Here is a 7,192-nt window from a genome sequence, read left to right on the forward strand (position 1 = left end):
GCAACATGCCACGTGCCAGAGCGTGCATGGCATGGGCATTCCCCGGGGACATCATTGTGCCGCTGCTGTTTGCCCCCAGGAAAACACACATTCCCGCTCGTGGAGATGTGCTCCTAATCTCTAATTGCATTTCCCCTGGAGGCAAACACCTCTTACCGGCCACCCTCTCTTTAGGGCAGTGATTCTCAACCAGGGTGCCACAGCATTCGGGGTTGCCACTGGGTCCTTTGGAGGGTATCAAGCGTGGTGAGGAGATGAGCGTATGCCTGCCTGGCCAGTCCCCCACCCCCATTGCCTGGCTCATCTGGGAGGCTAGCACTATAATATATAAATCAGTTGGGAAATGGGGGGATACTCAATTCACAGGGGTGATGGAGGGGGACTCGGGTCCAGTGAGGGGTGCCTTGAGCCCCAAAAGGATGAGAGGATCACTGCTCTAGAGACATGTCTGTAATGGCATGGTCTGAATCCAAGTGGGCTAACATGGCCTATAAGAGCTATAGACGCAATCTCCTTTCTCAGTTTGGACCCAAACAGCCAACCTGAAGTAAAACCCCAGCTGGTTTGCCCTCACTGCTGTGTGATCCTGAGTGAATGGCCTTGGGCTAGCCCAGCTGAGCGACCAACAGGCCTTTTCTTGCAGCAGAGATGTGCTGGAAGGAGCAGCACTTGCGGGTTAAGGTAGGGAGCAGATGAATCAGCGTGACTTCATTGATTTCGGTGAGTCTGAGCTAGTTTGTCCGTGCTGCGAATCTGCCCCTGGAAACCTCGGGGTGCAGGGGAGCGATGAGCATCATCTTGTTACAATGCAAAACCTGTAGCAACACCACCGCCTGCTTCCTACATGACGAATAGGCTTGCATGCCTTTCTGGAGGACTCAGAGGATAAGTGAAAGGGCCGGGACCCAAAGCGGGGATTTCAGGAGAGCATAAGCCTTCAAAGAGTCAAAATCTGGCTGTCTCCCAGGTTGGGATCTGTGTAGGATGGGGATGCTGAGGGCTGGGAAGGCAGCACTAAGGGATGTTGCCACACACTATCGTCACCCTCAGCTTGAAGACAGAGTCCCGATGTTTTGCCATAGTGCCGGGGGCTTGGGACTGATGTGGGTTATCATGCCCCAAGGCTCAAGTTCAAGTGCTAAGTGAGGTCAGGAGTGGAGAGGAGCTCATCTGAGCCTGTCACCTGCGTCCCCAGCGTGCCTACCATGCATCTGCCCACAGGACCGGCCCCTCCAGCCCGGAGAAGCAGGGGGCTGCAAGACCAAAGGTCAAAGGAAGTCGGGATGGAGAAGCATTGCAGCAGCAATGCTGGGATTCAGGAGTGGAGTAATAAGAGGTGCTTCTGGTCACAGCACATTGTCAGGGCGCAAGCCTGACTGAGTAGGGGGTGTCCCACTACGTGATGCACCCACCGGTGGGGCTGTGTGCGCCTGAGCCCTTCCTGGGGCTGTTAACATCCATTTCTTCCCTCCTGCTCTTTGAGCTATACGTCACCTTTGCATCGGATGCAACCCCTTTCTCCCATGAGCTGGACACCTAAGAGCAGCCTTGAGCGACCCCGATAAGCCTGGTAGGGCGGACCAGAAATTCCCGTAAATCTCCGTGAGCTCTGAGCTGTCCCCAGCTCTTCGTAAAGCCAAGGGGATCTGTTCCACCAGCCTCTTGCTTCCCGTCCTCCCTCCCCTCCCCTGGAAAATAAAACCAGGGCTAGCCATGTGCTGGTTAAGCATCAGATCTCCCGGAACGAGACTCTTGCCCTGAAATTCATGCAAAGAAACGAGGCTGGTTCGGTGAATCCCAGGCAGACGGAAAGGGCTGCATGTATTAAGACCCTCACTCCCCACAAGAAGGGGCCGGGAGCTCCTGCCCCGTTGGCCGATGTAATTGCACAATCAGGGCTAGTTGCTTTTTGCTTCTGCACAGGATCGGGGTTTAGCCGCCACGTATCTCGGTTATAATTATCCCCCTGGCTATGTCATTTGGTTCTCTTTGGAGGAGGTTTCAGCTGTAGGCCAGAGCAGAGCACATCAGGCATTTGCCACGTTGTCAGTACTGAGAGAGGTGGTTCCTTTCTTACCCCCGTCTCCCCCCCTTTGTAAAGAAGTTTTCCAGATGTTTTTTATCTGAACAAGGCAAGTACCAACAGCTGCATGATCTCAACGCTCAGCTGGTGAAAAGGCACGACCAATCCACTGCAGAAAGCATTCAACTCTGCAGGGCCGAAGTGAGTTAAGTTTGGAAGGTATCCAAAAAAAAAAAGATATTTTTTTGCAAAAATCTAGTTGCTCTAACAAAAGATATCACCTCTACCATGAGGCCTGAAGTTTGTAAGGACTCACAGAGCCAAGGCGCAGACTCCTGGTGGCACTTGAGGCCACCCTCCCCCTGGATCTTGTGAAAAACAAAGCATTTAAAAAGTCCCCAAGGGGTGGCTGGGTGAGCTGGACTGGCTGGCCTCCATCAGAGCCGACATCCAAGCATTGCTGTCCTCCCAAATCTCACCAAGGGGCTGGGGCTTGGTCCTCTGCTAGTAGGTAGGGGTTGGTGCCAACATCTGCACAGGAGCACTAATGACTGGCTTTATTAAAGGCACCTAAACAAAGAGCCGGGTACGGAGTGGGGTTCAACGGGAGTCGGATGCCGGGCCGCGCTGGCGAACTCCATTTGGCATCTATCGGCACCTGGATTCACCTAAGCTCCTCCGAGCTCTCCACCACATCAAGGAAAACCCAGAGGTGAACCTTGCTGCCTTCTGCTTGTGCCGTTGTTTAGCATGAAGTCTTTTAAGGCCAGGAACCCAAGAGAAATCCCCTAAAAGATGCCTTTTTCTGCCCAGCAACTCCATCCCTAATGACGGCGGGGGATAAGTGATGCACCGGCACTGCTCTGGGCCACAAAGATGTATAGCACTGTACGGGTTTTCCTCGCTTTATGCTGTACACGCGTTCCTGGAAAACAGTGCATAACTCAAATTTGCATGAAGGGAACCCACTTTACAATGTCACAAATAGGGATACATTTGAAGACCTCGACTGTACTGACCCCCAGACCCATTTCCAGCACTTTTGCAAGACAATTTTGGTGCTCACCAACAGCAGAGAGGGGTAGGAGATAAGCTAGCAGGATGCATAGAAGCCATAATGGGGATGGCAGCTACAGAAACAGGTGTTGCAGACAAGGAGCGAGGAGCACAGCTCCACACGGGAGACTATATTTTGGTGTGCTTCGCTCCCACACTGCACCGCACAAAGCAGCTGACTGCGGGCTTCCGCCATACCGACTGCATAAGAGTGAATTTACCTTGCATATAATGAGTTTTTGGTATAAAAAGGGTCATCGCATAAGAGCTCATTTGCACATACAGAACGCACATCAAGCGAGGGAGACCTGTATTGTGTTATCCAGCTTGGGTCCCCGGCACGGGCAGTCCAGTATACAGCTTTTAGGACCCTTTCATTTGGTAAACCAGCCATAGCGAGTCCAACCCTGGCAACCAGAGTGGATGACGTGATCCAGTTTCACTCAAATGGCCCCTTGCAGGGTCATTTCATCCTTCCCTGAGATCTATGCTTTCTCTAAGTAAAGCACGGCCAGGACAGAGAGATGGTATTACAGACAGAGACAGCCTGCAGCACTGTGGGTTGCTATACAGGAGATTCAGATGAGCCTGGACTTCTGCTCTTCGACTCAGGGGCCGCGTCTGCACGAGACGCTGACTGCGCAGCCGTCATTTAGTATACTTGCATACCCACGTACTACATGACTATGCAGCAACCGGCGTTACTGCACGGTAGCATCCCCGCATGGCTGCCTGGGGAGGCTGATTGTGCAGTAGCTCGTCTCTACTATGCAGTAGCATCACATCACGGTTTGCGCCTTGCGACGCTACGGCTCATTGCTACTGCGCAGTAAGCATCTCGTGTAGACGTGGCCAGGCAGGCGCTGTTATGAGGCTCTAGCATATTTAGGAATTAATTCAGTGCTGCTGAGCTACATCACCCTAACATCAGTGCCTGGGCTACTACCATTCCCTTCGCCGGTCTCTCTCCCGTACGATGTGGCATTGTGGCGGGGCTGACCACTGCACTGTCCTATTTATTTGCCATAGTGCTGCTGAGCCGTGGAGGAGGATTGAACATGGAAAAGCTCAGCAAGCCTGGGGAAATGCAAGCGCTCTCGTACCCACGGGGGGAGACATTCATCCTTATGCTGAATACTCCAAGGGATCCGCGGGGATCCTGGACGGTGGGGCCCCCTCGGCCAGCTCATTCTTGCTGGTGCATTACTTCGGCCAAAGGGTGAAAACACCGAGCGGGCTCTAAAGATACCACAGAGTTTAACCCCCCTGGCAATTAATGGGAGACGGACCTGTGCGGTTTGTTCTGCGCTCAGCAGCCCCATGTCATCCTCCATAAGGACTCCCGCAGGAGGGAATAAACCATCTCATTGCACCGTGTGCAGCAGAAACGCTATTGGCGTTGCAATAACGTGCTGCACAAACCCAGCCTCAGATGCCCCAGAGACTTCATGCTTCTGGAAAACCCCCAGAGAACGGGCAAATTCATTGCAGCAATGCAGGCCATCCCGGTGGGGATCTTTCTGTTGAATGACAGGATACGGGCTGCCACCTGCAGCTGTTTTGTCCCTGGGAATCTTCCCGCAGGCCCGTTCCCTTCCAGTGCCACTTGATTACTCTGGTCTATCATTTGGATTGAAACTCAGAATAAATTTGGGGAGGAAGGGAAGGGGTGGGGGGGTAGGACAGCCCACCAGAGAGATGGAGGCAGAGCAAGAAAGAGGGGAAAAAAAGAGGAGGAGACAGACAGACAGAAACCCAGCCCAGCGCATAGACTGGTTTCCTGTTGCCTGCTTCTAAAACCTTCAGATTCCTTCAGCCCTTCAGAGAGCCTGAAGATTTCTCCTCTCCGCTGCCCCGTCTGTGAGGTATGCCGTGCAACCGTGTCTCTTCTTTCCTCTGCTGTCATTTATTTCTCATCACTTGGCCACTACTAAATCCGGTCAACTTTTGCAAAGCATCCAACCCGGGATCGGAGCCGCTCGCCGCGCAGAAAGTTCTGCCCGTCCGGGGGAGGGACGGGGACCGTGGGCAAAGCGATGCTGTCGCGCTAACAAAAATGACCTACTTGAATCCTCTCCGCTTCCTCTTCTCCGAGCCTTGCGTCTCGGCCGAAATCCTTATTTTGCCGTTCCAAATTCGCGATCAGAAATGGGAGTTTTCAATCTTCCCAGGGCAAACCGGTTGTTATCTTTTTGGATTTCCTTCCTTTTGTTTGCCAGGGGCTAAAAATACATCTCTGCGTGTTTATGGAGGGAGGTGGGTTGTGCTCCTTCCCAGGCAGGTCTCGCTTGCTGCTGGGTGGATCAGACCCAGCTCTAAATCAGGAGCGATTCATTAAGGGGTGAGAGTAATAAATGCGCTGTCATTTGAGTCCTTCCTCTCTCCTGTTTCCTGAGAACAGGCGTTGTGCAGATCTCCTCTGCACATCCCCTCCTGTTTTCCCTGCGAAGAAAGCTGCTTTTATTCTTTCTGTCTCCTCCAAACAGGCTTTGAACCTGAGTCAGGTCCTTTCCCTTGCTCTGTTTCTCTTACCTCCAGCTAACAAACCCTAGGAGAGGGGCAGGGCTTTCAGAGGAGAAAAAAAGAAAATTAAAAAAGAGACTTGTTGGAGACATTCAACTCGAGATTCTCACATTATTAAGGTCTGTCCAGTGGAACAAACCAGTTGTTTCCTTTAAAGGGCAGCAGCTGCCCGTTCGGCCTTTCAGGCATCCCAAATACCCTTTCTATTTTTTGTCCTGGGTGCAAAACATCTCAGTTTTGCCCTGCTAGCAAAGCGCTGGAAGGATTACAGAAAATGAGGGTGGGAGGGGACCTCAGGAGGTCATATCTAGTCCAACCCCTGGACCAGCCCCAACTACATCATCCCAGCCACGGCTTTGTCTAGCCGGGTTTGAAAAACTTCAGATAACGCAGCTTGGGTGGGGGGGAAAGTCTTACCCAAACAGAAGTGCAAAGATCTTCAAGCAAATTTGAATCTGGGGTGAGGGGGAGTCTTACCCTGTGGGCCGATCTACATGGGCATTAAGGTGCTTTTCCTAATGCACAATATATTTAGTACCTCTGGGCGTGTGTAGATGAAATGGGGGGCCTAAATTGAAGCGGTGGGTTTTAAAAAACACCACTTCAATTTAGAGCTGATTAAACCCCCGTATCATGTACACACCCCAATGTCAATCGGGTCTCTTGGTAGAGGTGTGATCCCTTTTATTAGGCCAACAAGATTTTTGCAAAAAAAATGTCTTTAATTGCAGGCTTAAGGGCAATGCTTTTTTTTTTTTTTTTTTGCAAAAATCTTGTTGGTCTAATAAAAGGGATCACACCTCTACCAAGAGCTCTGATTGCCTTTTCCTCTAAACCAGTATGGCTACAACCAGGGTATCTCCAATGTGAAATACTAAACAAATGCGCATTAGGCTGCCTTAACGCACAGTAATGCATGCGCGTGGTTTTTAAGTGGCACCTAATGCTCTTAATGCCTGATACCAGCTTCACCCCAAGAACCGTGTCTGCCCATGTCCTCAGACCAACGCGGCTAGCACCCACACCCCATTAGCATAACAGCACTTTTTTTACACGGATGCACAGTAAAATAGGCTACTGCGCATTAAAGCGCACGTGTAGATGGCACGTGAGCTGTGAAACCCAGCTCAAATAATTAAGGAACCCAGAGGAACAAAGGGAAAAATACCGCAGCCGCCTGTTAGTCCAGGCTGGGGAGGCACAGGGTGACTTGGACGTACCCGCCTGGCTGCAAAATGGTTAAAACAAAGGCATTGTCTGCCACATAGGCAGAGATGGAAAGGGAGGGGGGAGCAAACTTTTCAAACTTTCTCCAAGCGCCACCTCCTGCAGAAGCTCTCCTCTTACATGACTCAGCTCTGCTGGAATGTCGGCTCCCATGGAAACCCTTTCAGGGTCCTCTCCTGGAAGAGATGGAGGCCAGAGCTGGCCGGGGATGACCAGGGGCAGCTTGGTGACCGTGCTGGGCAAGTGGTTGGGATCTATCCAGAAGCAGCAAGGTGCAAGCGTGCACGTGAGCACCATCCCTCCTGCTTCTCCGTGTAGCATCCCAAAGCTTTTAGACATCGAGTCTCTTCCTTTCCGCTCTTC

The 7,192-nt window shown here is 51.8% G+C and overlaps 1 protein-coding gene across 1 annotated transcript in view; it reads left to right on the plus strand.

The window, feature by feature from the left end:
- The first annotated feature begins 4,788 nt into the window (after window positions 1-4,788).
- The window catches only part of SPARC (secreted protein acidic and cysteine rich), a 17,043-nt gene continuing 14,639 nt past the window's right edge, over window positions 4,789-7,192 (plus strand). Inside the window, exon 1 of the mRNA XM_014518752.2 lies at window positions 4,789-4,944. The gene's annotated coding sequence lies outside the window, so the exon portion shown is untranslated. The remainder of the gene's footprint in view (window positions 4,945-7,192) is intronic.

This window comes from Alligator sinensis, unplaced genomic scaffold (genome assembly GCF_000455745.1).
Source record: "Alligator sinensis unplaced genomic scaffold, ASM45574v1 scaffold550_1, whole genome shotgun sequence".
Taxonomy (NCBI): domain Eukaryota; kingdom Metazoa; phylum Chordata; order Crocodylia; family Alligatoridae; genus Alligator; species Alligator sinensis.